Here is a 21,982-nt window from a genome sequence, read left to right as displayed (position 1 = left end):
AGTATTCATAAGCAGGACGACACTCGCAACAGCGAACATTAACACAGGTCAGTTTACCCTCACACTCACGATCGCGGCTTTCTACGTTGGCATGTGGCGATCCTCAGTCCACAGAAATACACAGACGCACAGTACTCTCAGGTAGCACACAGTCTTTCTCTCCGTCGTCTCCAGTCCACCTACACTCTGGAATCTCCGACACCACAACCACAGCTCCTGGTTCAGACCTCGGTGGGACACTAGCGACGGCTAAAACCTCTGTCTCCCTCAGCCCAGCCACCGAACTCCAACACACGGAGTCTCATACTGACTCCACTACGGAGTCCAACAATGACTCCGAGTATTTTGTAACACAGAGTTATCAGATATGCTTCACTCCAGGGCGCGTGGAGTTTTTCCTATGAGTGAGCTGCGCGCTTTCGTATTTTGTTCCCTGACCCGGCCTTTGTTTTGTGCGCTCACACATCTCTGCTAGCTGACTTCATACACTTGTCCGATGTCGCAGTCATATTTCAGCTGTTACAAAGCGCGCGCGCGCGTGTGTGTGTATGTTCTGTTCTTAATCCTGTAATTAATCACAAATCATTAATCATGAGCTCGTTTGTTTTCAAGGATACAGCGTCTTTTTAAGTACGTTTCTTTAGTGTTAACACAGCTCGTGAAGTTCAAAGATGGCTTCAGGGAAGATTCTCGGATGTAGACGTTCCATACCGCAAAACAGTCCATAGTCTTTATGATAAATTTCATGAAAAGAGAAGGAATAAAAAAAGCAGCGTATGATTCTCACCACAGAAAAGTCTACCTCAGTAGCTGCCGTCCTCAGATCCAGGTGTGGTTCTGGTACTGTCAGAGTTAAGAATGGCAGGAGGGCTGGCACGTAGTTAATATGGTACACACAGTGCCTGAAAAGAGCTGCACCATTTCGGGATGAGGATATTAAATTCTTTTTACCGTAGAAATAGTATTAGATGATATTGGTCATCGTTAGGAAAATTCTCCTGAAAAATTACTTCGTCGTCTTGCAGAACAAGTAGGAATTTCATTTGGGTCTGTGTAAAAGGCTACTGGAGCGTGTCGTTGACCAAGCCAGGGCAGGGGGCGTGGCATAGAGGAAGGTCAACGAACTGCCTAGCCACCAGGACTCGCGCCAATGACAGAGCAACTGTTTTTTCAACACTTCGCATTCTATGCTAGAGTAGAGAGAAAACATGTCTTCATTAAGATAAGTTCCAGATTTCAAGCTCATAATTATTTAAACGAAAATGAACATAAATGTTTATATTTTTATAAATGCTTGAGTGTGATTTGATAGAATCTGATGATGTACTTTCAAGAACGAAACATGTCATTCTATTTTAATTAAATTGTTTATTTTTCAGGTATAATACTGTGACCATACCTTTTTATATTTCATATAGTTTATAAATTCATTACTTAAAATTAGTTTCGGCAGACTGAAGAACCTAACGGATACAACTGAAAGTGTTCACAAAATGGCGGACGCCCCCACCAGTCGTCATGACGTCATGTGTTATTGAAATTAATGTTGAAGAACATGTTTGTCCTTCAGCTCTTTAATAGGGGCTGCCTGGCCGAGGCGGTAAAGGCGTGCTCGGTTCGCCCGGAAGGACGTGGGTTCGAATCCACGCCAGGAAGTCGTAAAATTTAAGAAACGAGATTTCCACTTCCGGAGGTGCATATGGCCCTGAGGTTCACTCAGCGTGCACCAAAATTGAGTACCAGGTTAGTTCCTGGGGCCGGGCGTAGAGCTAACCACTCTACCCCATCACGTGCCGAGGTTAACAATGGTGGAAGCCTTTACCTTCCACTCCTCCAAGGGCCTTCATGGCCTGTGCGGAGGTAACTTTGCTTTGCTTTGCTTTGTACATCATCACCCTTCCTGTACAGAGTGACATCACTCACGTATTCACATTCTTTTTTGGAGAAGGTATGAGTTGATAGCACTCCTAAAACTAAAATTTATCCTGGCCAACAAGGATGTTCCAATTAACCTGAAGACCAAGGTTTATAATACGTGCGTTCTGCCAATTACTACTTGCGATCTGGAAACGATGACTCTAAGGCAAATGCTCGCAAGCTTCAGCGAACACAACGAGCCATGGAGCGACAGATGCTAGGGATCAGTTTTAGGGATAAGATCCGTTCGGAGGACATCAGGAGAAAAACGAATGTTAACAGACATCCTGGAGAGAGTAGCAAGACTAAAATGGCAATGGGTAGTACACATAGCTCTACAAGACTACAACAGGTGGACCTCTAGGACTGTTCACTGGAGAGCATGGGAATAGAAGAGAGGCATTGGAAGACCCCAGAAGAGATGGCTCGATGACATAAAGCTATTGGCTGGAGACGATGGAAGCATATAGAAGATGTCTACATCTAGCAGTGGATAGAAATAGGTTAAAAAAGGAAGAAGAAGAAGAAGAAGAAGAAGAAGAAGAAGAAGTATGTGGGACCCTTTGGCCCCGGTCCTGCCTGTATTGCAAGCCTTGCATGCCCTTGCCTTACACTACTGGCTAGCACCCCAGTAGGAGCCAGCTAGTTTCTTGAGTAATTTATTTGGGGTTTTCACTTTAGTTGCCAGGTATGGGAGATGTTGTTTGATAGGTAAGTATATCTCCAAAATTATTCCCAGTTACTTAGATGTGCTGCAGTACGGGAGGCTTTTGCCCTCTGAATTCAGTCTCTGGTCTGTAGTATGAGTGAACCTGCTGTAACAAATGAGAGAAGCATTCACATTACACTTTCTGGTACTGTTGAAGTTGTTACCTGCTTTATGGTTGGTACGGCATTTCTTAATTAACGACTACCACCTTAACCCGACATAGATTAACTGAATGTGATGACCACGGAGTGATATAAATAATGGAAGGTACAATGGTGAGGAAAGCAACGGGAAACTACCTCACTCCTCATTTCCCTAGTACGCCTCTTCAATGATGCCTAGGCCATCTATGACAGCTGATGGCAGAGCTGTTGAGGATCCCACCAGAGGAATCGCTGACGGATTGAACATATATACAGGGTACAACGGTATTCAACTGATGATGAAATTTTCGGGAAGACATTCGGAGTACTTGAAAATGTTTTTTTTTTGCTAGTTATTTTACGTCGCACCGACACAGATAGGTCTTACGGCGACGATGGGACTGGAAAGGGCTAGGAGTGGGAAAGAAGCGGCCGTGGCCTTAATTAAGGTACAGCCCCAGCATTTGCCTGGTGTGAAAATGGGAAACCACGGAAAACCATTTTCCGGGCTGCCGACAGTGGGGTTCAAACCTACTATCTCCCGAATACTGGATACTGGCCGCACTTAAGCGACTGCAGCTATCGGGTTCGGTGAGAATGTAATTGCTTATCGTTCCAAATGACCTATGGATCATTAAGTCACAAACGTAAACAACATATCAGATGATTATCACAAGTTCAAGTGGTCGGTCATGAGGTATATATAGGAGTGTATGTACTGGTTTGGTTACTTCTTTCAAGTACACTTCAAGACTACACCATTTGACAAAATATTGTAGCACGTAAGTACTGATTTATTATGAAGTTTCTAAAGTTTAACTTCCAGCTTTAACTTTTTTACTGAGTTTTTTAAAATTATGCTTTACGTCACACTGACTCACATAGGTCTTATGGCGACAATAGGATAGGAAAGGGCTAAGAGTGGGAAGGAAGCAACCGTGGCCTTAATATAGGTACAGCCCCGGCATTTGTCTGGTGTGAAAATGGGAAACCACGGAAAACCATCTTCAGGGCTGCCGACAGTGGGGTTCGAACCCACCATCTCCCGAATGCAACCTCACAGCTGCGCGATCCAAACCTCACAGCCAACTAGCTCGGTAGTTTGTTAATTAGTTTGTTTGTTTGTTTGATATTTGATTGAATGCTCAGCTTGAACCCTGGTTGATCCGCCAATAGTTGCACCATCACCTGTCTACGCACCTCGGTCTAGAAAGCCAAGAATAACGGCCGAGAGGATTCGCCGTGCTGACCACACGGCACTCGTAATTTGCAGGCATTCGGGCTGAGCAGTGATCGCTTGGTAGGCCAATGCCCTTCAAGGGCTGTAGTGCCTTGGGGTTTGGTTTGGTTTGTCTACGCATCACTGAAGAGCTGTCCTACAGAAGTGAGAAACGTGGTGGTGGTGGTGGTGGTGGTGGTGTGAGTACAACTAGGCAACTATCCTCTCTTAACACTAATCAGGGGGGAAATGTAAGAAGTGAGGCATTTGGAAATGAAATGGCGCACGGCATTTAGTGCCGGGAGTATCCGAAGATGTGTTCAGCTCGCCAGGTGCAGGTCTTTTGATTTAACGCCCGTGGACGACCTTCGCGTCGCGATGAGGATGAGATGATGATGAAGACGACACATACATCCAGTCCCTGTGCCAGGAAAATTAACCAATGATGGGTAAAATTCCCGACCCTGCCGCGAATCGAACCGCGGACCCCTGTGACCAAAGCCCAGCACGCTAACCATTTAGCCTTGGAGCCGGCCGGCATTTGAAAGAATGAAGGTAACTGTAAAATTGATAGATGCCCTGGACCTAGTAAACCTAATATCGTTGGGGTCGGAAGGGAACAGAAGTTGACCAAAGGAGGTCGGATAGGAAAGATAAAGGAGAGGAGCCTGGCACAAGTAAGTGGAAGCAATATCACACTCAGCCTTAGGGGTCTCGTGGTAGCCAATCGACGCTCCCAAATTGAGATCCTGTGGCATTCCACATTCACTTGCGTTTCACGACAGGCAGGGTATATTTTGCATGTAGCCTATAGTACTGCTACAGAGACATGAAATGAGGAATGAGGTAGATTCCCGTTTCAAGGAGAATCTAACAGCTAGGACAGAAAATGACCATAAATGTTCAAATATAAATAATTTCGTATCTATTTCTAGCCGAGTGCAGCCCTTGTAAGGCAGACCCGCCGATGAGTGCGGGCGGCATCTGCCATGTGTAGGTAACTGCGTGTTATTGTGGTGGAGGATAGTGTTATGTGTGGTGTGTGAGTTGCAGGGATGTTGGGGACAGCACAAACACTCAGCCCCCAGACCACTGAAATTAACCAATGAAGGTTAAAATCCCCGACCCGGCCGGAAATCGAACCCGGGACCCTCTGAACCGAAGGCCAGAACTCTGACCATTCAGCCAATGAGTCGGACGAGCCTGTAGATTACGACGTGACACATAGTCGGCTTAAGATATCCTCTCAGCCAAAAAAATAAATAAGAGTGACCTTCTGTTTACAATGTTTATGTTCAGTAAAAAACTAGATTATTTTTCTCATAAGTTTATAGACTAAGAACTGATTTGATCTAAATTATGTATTTTCAGATCAACCTGAACATGAAACTCTTCGTTGCTATTGCCACGTTGGCTCTCTGCCTGGTGGAACTGAAGGCAGAACGTCCCGAGTATATCGGCTGCGTGGATACCAAGGAGTGTGGTCGTAACGAATGCTGCGTAATTTGTAAGTATTAATGGTATTACCTGGACATTATAACAGCGAAGTTCATACCAAAGCTTCAAGCATTAATCAAAGTGTTGGAAACATTTATTTGCGGACAAAGTTAGAGACCCCATACGTAAAGTGGAACAATTTCCTCAATTGTGCCGAAAGTTGAAGGGCTAAAGAGGCCGGAAAGATTTCAAATTGAGAATCTTAGATATCTCTATCAAACTAGCGAAATAAATTTCTAAAAAATCACTTCCGGCCGAAATGCAGTTCCGGAAAAACAGCCTAAAACCGCGTGTTTCTTCACTCGTTTCCTTTTTGATTCGAATCCTAACCAAATTAACTTATTTACATGCTTCTTTCTGTAATGTGTTACTTGGTCCAATCCCCTCATGCATTTTTCGATTTTTGAAAATTATCCACACCGAATGTAGTTATAAGGGCTTAAGTGAAACTCTGCATTGACTCACATTAGCGCTCGTAGTGGAGCTTAAGTGAAACTCTGCATTGACTCACATTAGCGCTCGTAGTGGTGCTTGAATGAAACAATGCATTGACTCACATGAGCGCTCGTAGTAGTGCTTGAATGAAACAATGCATTGACTCACATGAGCGCTCGAAGTAGTGCTTGAATGAAACAATGCATTGACTCACATGAGCGCTCGTAGTGGTAGAAAAAGGCAAACTGCTAATTTAATCGACCGGACATCGACCTCTACTATGACTGGGTTAGCGCACTTATAGCAGAGGGTGATGAACCGGATAACGGTGATTAAGGTAAGGATTGTATTTTTTAGGAATAAATAAATAAATAATATATTCTCATACTTTATTGTATTATATTTTATTTACCTAAAATTCGTATATCATTGCATTTCTGCATTGATCTGCTTACCTGAAAGGCTAGAAATGTAGATATTTTTACTGTCCGGACTTCACATGGGAGCAATTTTGATTTTCGACTTTGATTTTTTCCTATTTGTTTTATGTCGCACCAAATACCAATTTCGGTAGAATTGAAGATTGTTTCCCGTGGCTTTTCTTTTTCACACCAGGTAAATGATGGGGCTGAAGCTTAATTAAGGCAACGGGCCGCTCGCTTCACAACTCTTTCCATCCTTGGGTCACTGAAAATCTTCGATAGTTTTACGTTGCACTGACACAGACGAATGAGGCGCTGGCCTTCTGACCCCAACTTGGCAGGTTCGATCCTGGTTCAGTCCGGTGGTATTTGAAGGTGCTCAAATACGTCAGCCTCGTGTCGGTAGATTTACTGGCACGTAAAACAACTCCTGCGGGACTAAATTCCGGGACCTCGGCGTCTCGGAAAACCGTAAAAGTAGTTAGTGGTAAAGCAAATAACATTATTATTTATTAGTAAAATATATTTTGAAATGGAAATCCCCGGAAACCATTTTCAATGTTGCCAATACTAGGGTTCAAATCCTCTATCTCTCGAATGCAAGCTAACGTGACTCAAACGGATTTTATAAAAAAACAATTTGCTTCAGGTTGCACCGACACAGATTGGTCTAATGGCGACGATGAGAGAGGAAAGACCTAGGAGTGGGAAGAAAGCGGCCATGGCCTTAATTAAGGTACAGCCCCAGCATTTTCCTGGTGTGAAAATGGGAAACCACGGAAAAACCATCTTCAGGGCTGCCGACAGTGGTGTTCGAACCCACTATCTCCCGGATGCAAGCTCACACCTGCGCGCCCCTAACGACACGACCAACTCACCCGTTGACTCAAACCGAGGAGTCAACTCACTCGGTAAGAACAATTTCGAATATATGGTTGTAGTCCTCGTAGACGACATTAGCTCCTTTCCTCGTGACCTCGTGATGTATGTACAGTGCGTAGCTCAGTCACAGTGCCACGTTTTTCCCAGGGCCTTCCGGTCACCTGCCGAAGAGCTCGCTCCTTTCTTCCAGTACGATATTGAAACTATCCCTGCGCTTTCACCAAAATTACGGTAGTTCCTAAACTTAGGCATGGGGCCGATGACCTAGCTGTTAGGCTCCTTTAAGCAACAAACATTGCCGTCATCATGAAACTTAGGCCTGTATGCAACTGTAGCGATATATTTATTTTAATAAGATTATTGAGGTCAATAACCGATTTACTTTAATAATAATAATAATAATAATAATAATAATAATAATAATAATAATAATCATAATAAATTGTGGATATATTGGGTTCGAACCTCACTATCGACAGGCCTAAGTCCGGCACCTCGGCGTCTCCGAAAACCGTAAGAATAGTTAGTGGGACGTAAAGCAAATAACATTATTATTATTATTATTATTATTATTATTATTATTATTATTATTATTATTATTATTATTATTATTAACAAAATGATTGATTTTTAATTATACCATTCTGAAAATCAGTGCTTTTGTAACAGTATTATACAGAATATTATGTTCAAAATTGTAAGGAAACTAAAATACCGTTCTTTCTGAATGTCGGATTTGAGTAAGAACTTGGATCTAAACTCAACAGCTAACAAAGAGCCACTTACTCTGCTTAACCTTCCTTTTTGTTTCAAATGAGTTAAATGTGTACTGTATCAGTAGACAATTAACTGTAGAATCATTAGGTGATGTCTTCCATTCGATGTCCAAACAGAGGCCATGAAGATTTTGAAAAACCATTTACGACCATACTGTAATGACTTAAAGTTTTTTTCCAGAAATACAACGCTAGTACAATATTGTTTTTGTGAAGTTACTGTTATGGTTGTTTCACTGGCAAGAATACGATGGGAATTAAACTGTTGATCAGGGAAACTAACAGATTAAGACCCGAAAAATCTTCTGAACACAGAAATGGAACGTATACTTTTAAGATCAGGCTAAGGAAAAAAAAAATCTTAATTCTATTTATATTTTTCTTATGAGAAAGTTTCAAATAAAGAATAATTTGCTGCAATTGACAAAAGGAACATTGACAAAATCACCACGATATGGACTAAGGTATACATTGGTGGAAGAGAAATGCAACGCCCATGGGCGCCCGCAGGATCTTTTCCAGGGGGGGGGGGGCACATTAACAATTTTCTTGAATATAAAAACCAATATAACGTCAGCAACATTAAATTGTTTACATAAACTTCCAGTTATAACATATGCTAGATGACTGTCAGTAATTTCAGTTTATGAAATAATCTGGTATGATATTAAACAATTGAACATCAACATATTTAGAATTCCAGGGGGGGGGCAAATCCCCCCCTTGCCCCCCCCTTGCGGGCGCCCATGGCAACGCCCTGACTGTGTAAGTCACTTTATGTAGCTTAATGATATTACAAGATCAACGATACAGACTAAGCCAAGCAATAGACGCCATGTATTGAAATTTCTTATTGGAACAACAATGTAACACTCTCTCCCCACTCACTCTTCGGGCTTACATGTATACGATCGTACGGTTGATATATACATCTTGCGGTATAGTGTTCCATGCCCCTTGTTGCAGTTGGGTAACGTTGGTAGCTGGTCGTATAGACTGTGTGAGACCTCGTCCTATCATGCCTCAAACATTTTCAGTGGGTTAGGCGTCTGTAGATCGTACTGGTTAGGGTAGTTGTCGAACACCACGAAGAGCACGTCGCGTGGTAGTAGGTAGTACAGGACATTGATGAGAATATCCTGCTGAAACAGTACATCACCTTCCTTTCGCCGTAATGGCAGCAGGACGGGTTGAACAATGTCGTAGATGTAGTGAGCACTGTTGAGCGGACCATTGACGAACACCAAAGTTGAACGGGAATTGAAGCTTATTTAACATCACACCATGATACCAAGGGGTGGACCGTGTATTAGGGGCGAATACATTCCTGAAGATGACGCTCACGTAAGGTCATCACTCGCATGAACGCGTAACGTGCTATCGTAACTAAACATAACATAGTGGTATTTCGGTATCCAGAGGTCCTTACCTGACACCACAGGGGATTGCACGATAGTGTTGTGACAGAGGAGAAAGCCGCGACGAAGCCATGCGTGTTGGCAGTTCTGCTGGAATTAGACTGTTCCCGATGGCACATGTGATCACTTGGTGTCACATTCGTTCCGATCTCCGCTGCGGACTCGTTTTAGTCTGCCAGTAATACCTTGAAAATACGCCGAATTTGACGTAAGTAATATGCCACCATCCGAAATGTGGTGTTGGATTGTTCATTTAGGGTGGGCCGAAAAAACTCGAATTCTTTTTTCCAATTCGTAATACCGCGGAAAAGTTGCGAATTGCGGAGAATAAAAAGGGGTAAGAGAATAAACAAAATAGTTTCATTTCTTTCGGTCGCGCACGTGCTCTAAAGTTTGCCGAAATTCGGAAAAATGTATATTTTTACGATAATTTTCTACCTTGCTTAACTTGTCAATATTTAAATGTAATAGCTCTAGCCGACTCTTACTCCAACCAATAATGATTTAGAAAAAAGAATGGTTCAAATCGGTTAAGGTCTTCCGCTCGCGCAGCAGCCGTCAAAAATCTAACAAATTCTCGCGCTCGTCGTAACTCGCTCGAGTCAAAGACACTGACTCTCAGCCCACCTACCACTCTCGCCACCACGCCGTGCCATTGTTGTGTCAGTCTGCACTTATCCCTCGTGTTTGATGTGTGTTTCATTGTCTCTTCCAGTTACTATTGTGGCATTTGCATCTACCGTATTTCGAAGTTTGTTTTGTGTTATGACATTTTTGTGTAACTTTGTGACTTAACGGTGGTATACTATGGCTGTTCCGCCTGTTGCCATTTCTTGATGGATGCAGTATTTTTGTATCCGTCTCTTGGCACAGGCCAGAGCAAAGTGTAGCTTCACCGGGCGAGTTGGCCGTGCGCGTAGAGGCGCGCGGCTGTGAGCTTGCATCCGGGAGATAGTAGGTTCGAATCCCACTATCGGCAGCCCTGAAGATGGTTTTCCGTGGTTTCCCATTTTCACACCAGGCAAATGCTGGGGCTGTACCTTAATTAAGGCCACGGCCGCTTCCTTCCAACTCCTAGGCCTTTCCTATCCCATCGTCGCCATAAGACCTATCTGTGTCGGTGCGACGTAAAGCCCCTAGCAAAAAAAAAAAGTGTAGCTTCCACCAAAGTCCCTGTCTCATCCATGGCTGTGACAATATGGAAGCTGCTGGGGTATGGGTGGTGCTGAGTAATGACATTTGCGGCACAACTAGTGTCTGAGTGTTATGAAAGGTGTTGCTCATAGGATCAGTCGTGCTGCAGTGGCACCTTCTGGTCCAGTGAGGAAAGCAATGGCAAACTACCTCACTCCTCATCTTGCCTAGTATGCCTCATTTGGGCTCTGCCATTGGTTTTTGCAGTTTCCCTATAACTGCATAGCCTTTGGTGGTGCTATTTGAGGATCCAACCAGCCTCTGGGCTGATGACCTAACAGACAGACAGACAGACTATGGCTGTACCTCAGAAACTCATCACAAGACAGGTATTTGATTGCCCTATATTTACTGCACCCAAAGACTTTTCATCAAACAAGCTTCCTACTGGTGAGGACATCATCATCATCATCATCACAAGGTTGGTTCATTCCCACCCCATTGGGAGTGGGCGGGCCACCAGCTCAACCAAGGAGCTCTTGGGCCATTCGAAGAGAAAAAGTAAGAAATAGAGATAACAGTAAAGGAGGTATGTACTGTACATACCAGAAAGGAAAAAAAGACTACATTAGGCGCAGGGGCACCGGGACGCCAAGGCGGAACCCAAGGGAGACCCGCAAAGCACCCCGCATAGGCCAACCCCCAAAAAATACCAGAGAAGAAGGGAAAGAGATTTATTGAGACAGCTACGCGGTGTATCTCGGGCGCGCATTCAGAAAAGGAGAATACATGGAATTACAAAAGCATGTTACATAGTTGATGCATGTGCAAAAGGTGCGGTCGGTATGAAGGTGGAGGAAGGGTTCGGGTAATGTTGTAGGAGAAGATAATAGAGGGTGGTGGTAATATTCGTAATGGAGGTGGCAAGAAGTCGAAGAAGGTCAAAAGTAGGATATGGTAAAAGGGAAAACTGTGGTCGGAAACCAGGAAGGGGAGTGTTTGGCGGTGGTGGGGTGGGTGGCGACGAGGGCGTAGGAGAAGGAGGAGACGGGAAACGGGTAGAGCCAGCAAGGCGCGGTGGGGAGCGAGAACGCTCCACTCGATGGATTCGTCCTCGAAAACGGACGCCGGTAGTAAGAAGATGGTCGACGTCAGCAGGAGAGGCGAGGCGAAGGCGGACCATAAAAGTCGGGCCATCGGTGTTAAAGATTCGAAATACCCGTCGGACTGGGACGCCCTCCTGTTGTAGTTCATGTAGGATATCCTGATCCAAGACGTCGGGTGCAATCCCACGGACGACACAGCTCGGGGAGAAGAACGGTTGAGAGGCTGTCGTAGAGGGGTCTTCATTTCCTTGGGAGACGTGCGGAGCTGCGATAGTAACATCCAGGCGATGAGCAGGCGACGACTGGGAAGTAGGTAGGGTCGAAGTGCAGGAGGTCGTGGCTGTGGACATGATAGGGGAGGGATGACTGTACGTAACAGTAGAGGGAGAAGTGGACGATACGCAGGAAGTGGCGGAAGAAGGGGAAGGATGAACGGAAGCTGTGACAGTAGTGACGGTAGTAGTGACCGGAGTAGGGGAAGACAAGGGAGAACAAACGGAGATAGTGGTAGGCGGGACAGAGGAGGGAAATTTAAGGTGGAAATCAGGATCGGAGGCGAGTTGCTCTAGAATATGGGCCGGAGTAGGGAGAACTTTATGTTGAGAATAGAAGAGGTATAAATAGCCGTAGAGGATGGTGCTCTTCGCGAACCCTGATGAACGAAAGAAGACCACGATATCCGGAGAAGGTTGGCCCGATGAGGCATCTTGAAGTCGTATAACCATAGTAGTTGGGACATTGTTATCACTCAGCCATTTGCGAATGTCAGATGGAGAATATTGAGTGTCCACATTCTTGACGAGACAGGAATCAGACAGCATGTTGAGGGAAGGCGACAGCCAACGAGGCGTCTGCCCATGTGTTTATTCTTGGGCCGACTGAGCCGCAGCAAGAAGGAGCGCCACCCAGCCGAAAAAATGCGTGGACATGCGTAGTACGAGGGATGTGGTGAGGACGTGATTCGGTATTGTTCACAGGAGAGATACCGCTTGGTGCTTAAAGTTAATAATAAGAGAGAGTCAGTTTTTCACACGATGCAAGTACAGTAGCTAACAAAATAATTGGTTTGTATCAGAAAGCATACATCCCAACGGTTACATATAAGATAATTTTGCAACTTATAAAGGCGTTGCATGATAAATATTACAAAAGTCGAAAATTATATACTCGGGATAAGGATAAAGATTCGTTTAAGCAGAAAATTGAGTTTAAGCAAAAATGCTCACTGATTTTTGACGTATCGGCTTGCAAATGCCCCATTGTTGTTAATTGCATTTGTAACAGAACTCCTGATTTATGTAAGTGCGATATAACTGTCAACTGTGTGCAAAATCAAACATACATACCTGCTATTGAGCTAAGATTTGTTTACTTATTATGAGCACACGGAATAGGAAAAATTGGAAGGTTGGACGTGTCTGAAACAAAGAAACTTATTAAATCATCGGAAAGGAGATCGCGTGACAGCCATTTAACTCTGGATGATAAATCTGAATCTCATCTGAAACCCTCGTGCTCGTATTCAAATGTAAATATTGTTGAAACTGATGATGAAGACCAATATCTTGGTTGCTATCGCTACCTTTACTAGAAGGATAACAGATTTAACTTTAACTTTAGCTTGTCTGATGAAAAGTCTTTAGGTGCAGCAAATATAGGGCAATCAAATACCTGTCTTGTGGTGAGTTTCTGAGGTACAGCCATAGTATACCACCGTTAAGTCACAAAGTTACACAAAAATGTCATAACACAAAACAAACATCGAAATACAGTAGATGCAAACGCCACAATAGTAACTGGAAGAGCGAATGAACCACACATCAAACACAAGGGATAAGTGCAGACTGACACAACAATGGCACGGTGTGGTGGCGAGAGTGGTAGGTGGGCTGAGAGTCAGTGTCTTTGACCCGAGCGAGTTACGACGAGCGCGAGAATTTGTTAGATTTTTGACGGCTGCTGCGCGAGCGGAAGACCTTAACCGATTTGAACCATTTTTTTTCTAAATCATTATTGGTTGGAGTAAGAGTCGGCTAGAGCTATTACCTTTAAATATTGACAAGTTAAGCAAGGTAGAAAATTATCGTAAAAATATACAATTTTCCTGGTTTCGGCAAACTTTAGAGCACGTGCGCGACCGGAAGAAATGAACCCATGTTGATTCCTTTTCTACCCCGTTTTATTCTCCCCAATTCGCAACTTTTCCGCGGTATTATGACTTGGAAAAAAAGAATTCGAGTTTTTCGGTCCACCCTATGTTCAACTTACCACCATTGATAACAACTTCTCACTAGTTATGCATCACGACCAACAAATGCAGCAGTCCGTCGGTATGTCCTTCGGGCCTCGCGGTTGTAATTGCTCAACAGGGGTACGTACTAGTCTGAACTTAGTGGCCATACTTCCCCCAAGTTTATCGCCCTAATATCGAGGAATTCTGCGCTTAACGTTGTCAATGTCTACTTCAACATCTTGCCTAATAACCCATTCATTCATCTCATATTTTTTTAATGACGTTATAGATGCCTTGTCTATCTGAACAAAGTGTTATGGGGCATTGTCCACTACAATTACCATGTTTGCCTCTATGTTTGGCAGTAACTGTCGCTTGAAACACTTTATACATCTATCATGATTCACCTCTTCATGATAAGTTCCAATTCTTTTTGGTTTGAATACGGGTTGGAAACACGTGAAATGCCCCGGCTCGCACGATTATAAATCTTCCTCCCATCTCAGAAGCACCAGCCGTAGTCCCCGCTAAAGTGCCATTAGTGACCAGCATTCACCTAAGTTTCGTCCAGCCGGACGATGCCCCTAACATTTTTGCCTCGAATTTTTATTTTTAACATTTTGTTTGGACACTATGTCACCCTTTTCGAGTAACACGTTCCTTCAATTAATTCGCCTGTAATCGAAATAAATTAAATTTTGTATGGTCACTGTGCAGAAATGTTCTACTTCCAGAAAATAAATCACAGAATTTATTACAACGAAGCAATTTCTTAACGGTGAGATCCTCACCCTACAGTAATAATCACAAGTACGGCGACAAATAGCATCCTCCTGGAGTTAATCAACACTCGCCTGCTTTTATATGGAGTAGATTCTCTTCTGGGGAGTCCGGCTCCATGGCTGAATGGTTAGCGTGCTAGCCCCTGATCACAGGGATCCCGGGTTCGTTTCCCGGCAAAATCGGGAATTTTAACCATCATTGGTTAATTCCGCTGGCACGGGGGCTGGGTGTAGGTGTCTTCTTCATCATTATATCATCTTCATCACAACGTGCAGGTCGCCTACGGGAGTCAAATCAAAAGACCTGCATCTGGCGAGCCTATCTTGTCCTCGGGCACTCCCAGCACTATAGAATAGAATAGATTTATTTACCATTAAAAGGTTGTTTCCCAATTAAAGATGATGCAATAAAACATAATATACTACAAATACACTTTAAATAAATAACATTAATTTCCTAAAATAATAACCAAGCTCAAACTAAATCTAGAGCCCTTTATATATATGCATATTTAGAACATCTTAAATAAATAAATACAACTAAATCTCCTTAAATAACTAACAATATTAAACTACATCTAGTGACATTTACATATTTACATATCTTACAGATAGGGCCTTACATTCATGAGGTCATTAGGGCATATCTGATTTTAGACGGGGGTGAGTGAAAAAGGTCCACTGCTTCACCCACCTCATTCAGTGATGTTAGTGCCCTCACAAGCCATGAGTTAGCCCGAGCCACAGTTCTCATTTTAGGCAGATGAAAAATATACCTTGCCTAGTATTTCGACGAGGAACATGTAATGGAATCAGCTCCAGTAATGTTGAGCAATCCACTCTATTCGTCAGACACTTATAAAGAAAGAGGGCATTGGTACATCTGCGGCGTGAGTGCAATGTCCTCATGCTCATAGTCTCACAAAAAGACTCGTAATCGGATGAAGAGAGAGAAATACCCAAACCCTTGTAGCTGATCCATTTCATGAACCTTATTTGGACTCTTTCCAAGTTTTGTATTAAATACTGCTGAGAACACCTCGCAACAGTATTCTAACGATGGCCTGATTAGAGTGCAAAACAAAGTTATTAGAGTTCTAGGAGAAACAAATTCGGTACAATTTCTTTTCAGAAAGCCAAGTAATTTAAACCCTTTCCTTGAAATCTTGTCTAAATGTTTCACGAAGGAAAGACCGTAGCAGTTTGAAAGTGTCACACCAAGATCATTTATTTCATTCACACGAGCTATTTGGTTATAGCATAAATGGTAAGGGTAATTTATTGGTTCCAACTTGCGTGAAAATATAATTGCGTTGCATTTTGAAGTATTCAAACCAAGCAGCCACTTTTTACACCAGTTACTTAGGAAGTTTAAGTCAGACTGTAGCAACTTACAGTCCAACTCACTATTGATTACCTTAAAGATCTTTAGATCGTCACCGAGCTCGATAGCTGCAGTCGCTTAAGTGCGGCCAGTATCCAGTATTCGGGAGATAGTAGGTTCGAACCCCATTGTCGGCAGCCCTGAAAATGGTTTTCCGTGGTTTCCCATTTTCACACCAGGCAAATGCTGGGGCTGTACCTTAATTAAGGCCACGGCCGCTTCCTTCCCACTCCTAGCCCTTTCCTGTCCCATCGTCGCCATAAGACCTATCTGTGTCGGTGCGACGTAAAGCAACTAGCAAAAAAAAAAAAAAACAACTTAATATCGTCAACATAGAGAAGGCAATTACTGTGTTGTATAACTGATGTTATATCTTTTATGAATATGACAAAGAAAAGAGGCCCAGTAAAGAGACTTGGGGGACACCTGAAGTAGGGTGGTACGACTTTGACATAATACCATCAGCTTTTACTACGCAAACTCGATTAGTGAGATAGCTTCTAATCCACTCCAAAGCACTTCCTCCTATCCCATATGCTGAAAATTTGTTGAGTAGAGCATCATGTTGAACTGAATCAAAGGATTTGGAGAATTCCATGTAAACAACATCCACTTGTTGCCTCCTATCCAGAGATTCTAAAATGAAATTCATTTTCATTTCTCTTCTGGGGAAGTAAATTTCACCTTCGAGGTCCTTCCATGCCTCTTGCAGCACGTTCTTGTACTTAATTGAATAAGTGCATATAAGAGGAGATCCTGTTTCCCGAATTCTGTCTGATTCCCTATCAAAGAATTTCTGTGCTGCACAATCATTTCTCTTCCCTGGCTTTGAACAGTCACACCTTGGCCAGTTGTGTTTTCCGGTGCATATTTTAGCCTAAGAAATCATTGTTAAACTCTCACAAGAACAAATAAAGTAAAATATATCACGGCTTGTTAATGAATGATGAAGCAATTTTAACAAACTGTGGTCATAGTAAAACGATCGCTATATTCTACAAACGAATAACACTAGAAAATGTGTACAACCGGTCACTGTTCAAATAAAGAAATAAATAAATAAATAAATAAATAAATAAATAAATAAATAAATAAATAAATAAATAAATAAATAAATAAATAAATAAATAAATAAATAAATAAATAAATACATCAATAAATTACCACTGATCGACATTTAGGGTTGTAGGCCAGGTGGTAGATTCCCTATCAGTCGTTCTGCCCAGTCTTTTGTTAAAAGACCCCAAATAATTTGGAATATTTCCAATCCCCGGTTTTCCTTCCTATAAATAAATATTTACCATAATTTGTCCTCTTGAGTTGGAACTTTTTCATCACATCGTGATCTTTCCTACTTCTAAACTCCATTCTAAATTATTCATCTACTAATCTCATTCAATTCCATCTCTCCACTGACTGTTGATTAACTAAAATTAAGTAAGAACAACAACAAAAATAATTAAAAACTTTTAAACTCTTAAAGTCTTTAGGCTTTTTTCAATCGAGAAATTACCAGCTTTTCGCCCCAGTTGATCAGTGGGTTCATCAGTTGGAATGCTACACCGTTCCAAGGCGCCGACGCTAGTGCGCCGTTGCGACACCACTGCAAGCCTCCTATGTAGGACAATGCAGTGACGGTGCACTTGTATAAATGTCTGCCGTTGGCCAATATCATAAAATAGGTTTCCTAGAAGGAAACCATAACTTAATTTAATCGATTGCAAATGTTAAAATCATTTAAGCTATTAAAGTCTTTAGGCGTTTTTCAATTGAGAAATTACCAGCGTTTCGCCCCAGTGTAGCAGTGGGCTCATCAGTTGGAATGCTCACCTTTCCAAGGCACTTGAAAAAAATAATATTCGGGAAACAAACACGTAAAACAAAATGAACTAACACAGCTAACGCAGTACCACTTCGAATGAAATCACAAAAGCGAATGAGAGCAGGCCTAGACATGTGGCGATAGAATCCTTAAATTAGGGCATCGCTGGGATCGTTTCTATGGCAAAATACCATTAGCGGACAGCGTTATTCAAGTTTTCTCTCCTCGAGCTAAGCGACAGGCCCCACAACTCTTATGAGTCCTAGTACAGAAAAATAGTTTTGTGTCTGCTTTGATATACATTGGTCCAAAGAAGAGGTTTAAAAAAAGTCACATACATATTTGATTGGCCCTCGAATATTTATCAATAATATAGTATAATACAAGGAATATTTTTTTCCAACTTCCGATCGGTCGCGAAATTAAAACCACAGTGAGAATCCGACGAAGCGTTGCACAGATGTGTTGCGCAGTGTCTCTAGTATGCCTGTCAACCGCGCTACGTAACACTTGTCAGTGCTGAGCGCGCAATGTTCACGTAAACATGCCTAGGACAATACAGTCTCCCGCCAAGTGTGTAGTACATGCTGTCATTCGATTTCTTCATGCTGAGGAGTGCAATGCAGCCGAAATTCATCGACGAATGAGTAATGTGTACAGACGTGCACATTAATGGTGTCCCGACGTAAACAATCAACACTGCCCCACTCCAGTACTGAAAAGAAGGGGAGAGAGTGAAGGAGTAGTGTTGAAGGCCAATCCAGTACAAAACATGGGGCAAGACTGTGAAGGGGTAGTGTCGAAGGCACAATGACTCACCTTCTCGCTTAACGCATTGCTGCATGGACTGCATGCAGACAGCCCGCTATAAGACTTAGTTATGATCGAAATGGGCACAGTGACGAATGTATTGAAGTACAGCATTAGGTTACCTACTCGTCCGGCCCCGCGGTGTACGGGGCAACGCGTCCGGCCGCCCCGAGTTCGATTCCCGGCCGGGTCAGGGGGTTTTAATTTTAAATGATTAATATCCCTGGCCTGGGGACTGCGAGTTTGTGTCGTCCTTAACGTTCCTCACATTCAACACTCAACACATTCGCAATTCCAATTACATGCAAGTTCATATATTGTGCAAGTAGGGGCAAAAGAACTCTATAGGTCGACGCCCCGAACAAATAGCATTTTAACATAAACAATTTAAAAAGTAACCTACTCTGATAATTACAGTATCAAGAGGTAAAGGATGTTTTTAACCGAAAAGTATTTTATACTACAGTAGTTAGGAATATTTTGTAGCTGCGTTATATTTGGTTTACCAATCCTTCTTCACCTCGTTCTTGCCATATTTCTATCCATTTCCAAACTGTCTTAAGACTGCATGGTATTGCTTCTGCTATTGCTTGGGGGACCATGTGAGCCTCCCACATGCCAATAATACGGCCTCGATTCACCTGCGATAGGATAGGAGCCATCTTATTACAATGTTACAGTATAACGCCGGAATACAACACACTGTGTATTCAGCACTGCCTGTTCACTCCCTTCCCCTCCTTTTCAGCACTGGAGTGGCCTTCAACACTATCCCCTTACTCTCTCCCCTCCTTTTCAGTACTGGAGTGGCCTTCAACACTATCCTCTTACTCTCTCCCCTCCTTTTCAGCACTGGAGTGGCCTTCAACACTATCCCCTTACTCTCTCCCCTCCTTTTCAGCACTGGAGTGGCCTTCAACACTATCCCCTTACTCTCTCCCCTCCTTTTCAGTACTGGAGTGGCCTTCAACACTATCCCCTTACTCTCTCCCCTCCTTTTCAGTACTGGAGTGGGGCAGTGTTGATTGTTTATGTCGGGACACCATTAATGTGCGTGCGTGTACTTACGGAGAAACTTTCATGAGTGACAGCAAAGTGCGGTTATGGTGTAGGAACTTTGAAGCAAGATGTACAGACGGTCATGACTCATGATGCAGGCGGTCAGGGAAGGAAGCGAGTGTCAGACGTTGATCTCGTTCAGCAAGTGGATCAGGCGATTCGAGAAAATTGCATTGCACCCCACAACATGAAGAAAGCGAATGACAGCACGTCCTTCACACTTGGCGGGAGACTATATTGTCCTGTACCGCGCGAGTTGGCCGTGCGGTCAGGGGCGCGCAGCTGTGACCTTGCATCTGGGAGATAGTGGGTTCGAACCCCACTGTCGGCAGCCTTGAAGATGGTTTTCCATGGTTTCCCATTTGCACACCAGGCAAATGCTGAGGCTGTACCTTAATTAAGGCCACGGCCGCTTCCTTCCCATTCCTACGCTTTTCCTATACCATCGTTGCCATAAGACCTATCTGTGTCGATGCGACGTAAAGCAAATAGCAAATATATGTTGTCCTAGACATGTTTACGTGCACATTGCATGCTCAGAACTGCCAAGTGTGACGTGATGCGGTCGACAGGCATACTAGAGGCACTGCGCAACACATCTGCGCAACGTTTCATCGGATTTTCAATGTCGTTTTAATTTCGCGACTGATCGGAGTTTGAGAAAAAATAGCCCTCGTATTATTCAAGTACTATTATCTTGTACACACTGTTTAATGATCGTGCGGCAATTGTAGATATTGTTGCGACAAACACTTCTGTTGCAATTACATTTTTTTTAATACAGCATTGCTCCAAGAATGACGTTTGAATTTAGACGTGAATGATAGAAGTGGAGTCTTCCTCGTAAACTGTCGAGATTTCCTTCTGAAGCCGCAGAACGAAGTTCTCTCTGAAACGGAAAGAATCTAACCTTATTTTCTTGACAAGGCATAAGCCCATAAAGCCTATATTATATCCATAAGTCGGGCCATGAAAGCATCAATGGTAACAAACTCTTGTACTGCAATGGTAAATTAGATGCTGCCATGATCGTATATTACAGTATCAATGACTAGTTGAAAAAGGAAGCAATTTCAATACCATGCAATCAAACGCTTTATCCTTGTTTCATATTTTTAAGTTCCGTTTGGGCCTGCTATGGACCACGTGGTTCTTATCTCTAGCAGCTTTCTTCTTTGACCAGTACTCCTTCATTCTTGCAGTGTGAATGTCTTTTCGCTCCTGAGTCCATTTCACACCTCCTCCCAGACGTACTGTTTTTTCTGTTAGTGACTGGAGAGAGTTTGATGTTCTGATCAACGTTCTGTACTTATTCCTGTCATAAATTTCATTTATTATATATTATTTTTTCTGTTTCAGCGCAACAGCGCTACAGTTTGCCTACTTGCACTCCAGTCCTTCCTAAGGGCGCGTATTGTAATCCCTACATCAAGACTGTGAACACCACTGTGGGCTATCCGGACGGAAACATCGTGGAACTCACCAACGTTTACTTAAATGTGTGCAAATGTGCGAGCGATCTCTCTTGCGACTTGAAGACGGCTACCTGCGAACACCCGTGAAATACATTCTTCCAGAACATTGTTATTTGTTAAACCTCTGTGAAAATGATTTAATAAATAACACAATATAATGGAGTATATAGTTCTTTACAACTTATGTGCTGCATGCTACTGCTATATAGTTTGCCATTTAAGTTTCCACACTGTATGACGATGTATGGAATAACAGGCGGAGAAGGAAAGAGAAGCAGAAGAAAGCTGAAAGGGAAATGGGGAGACTGGATCTCAAAGGGAATACTGAATCAACTTGATTACTTATCAGCTTGATTTGACAAAATTTGACCAGAAAAAGGAGTAAACTGACTGCACACACCTTGAAACATTGCGTGGTTTTCCATGTTCACACCAAGCAAATGGGGCGGTACCTGAATTACGGCCTCGGCCGCTACCTTCCCTTTCCTCCTTGCGTCGCCGAAAGTCTTCGATGTGCTAGTGAATTTTAGAGAATTGTGGAGATTAAGAATGGTACGGAGAGACCAAAACATGAACAAGACAGAGGGTTAGAGTATACGAAGTAAACGGGGAGATGGGATGTTTTTTTTAAAAACTATTGGTTTTACGTCGCACTGACACAGATAAGTCTTACGGCGACGACGGGATAGGAAAGGCCTGGAAGTGGGAAGGAAGCGGCCGTAGTCTTATTTAAGGTACAGCCCCAGCATTTGAATGGTT

At 43.0% G+C, this 21,982-nt stretch overlaps 1 long non-coding RNA gene across 1 annotated transcript; it reads left to right on the top strand.

Annotated features, from left to right (window-relative positions):
• Positions 1-3,412: 3,412 nt before the first annotated feature.
• Positions 3,413-21,388, top strand: LOC136884286 (uncharacterized). Its single transcript, XR_010861339.2, has 3 exons — positions 3,413-3,551; positions 5,360-5,495; positions 21,108-21,388. It is a non-coding gene; the product is annotated as an uncharacterized lncRNA (long non-coding RNA).
• The last annotated feature ends 594 nt before the right edge of the window (positions 21,389-21,982 follow it).

Source organism: Anabrus simplex, chromosome 1, assembly GCF_040414725.1.
Source record: "Anabrus simplex isolate iqAnaSimp1 chromosome 1, ASM4041472v1, whole genome shotgun sequence".
Classification (NCBI taxonomy): Eukaryota; Metazoa; Arthropoda; class Insecta; order Orthoptera; family Tettigoniidae; genus Anabrus; species Anabrus simplex.
This window is presented reverse-complemented; position numbering and strand designations above follow the sequence as displayed.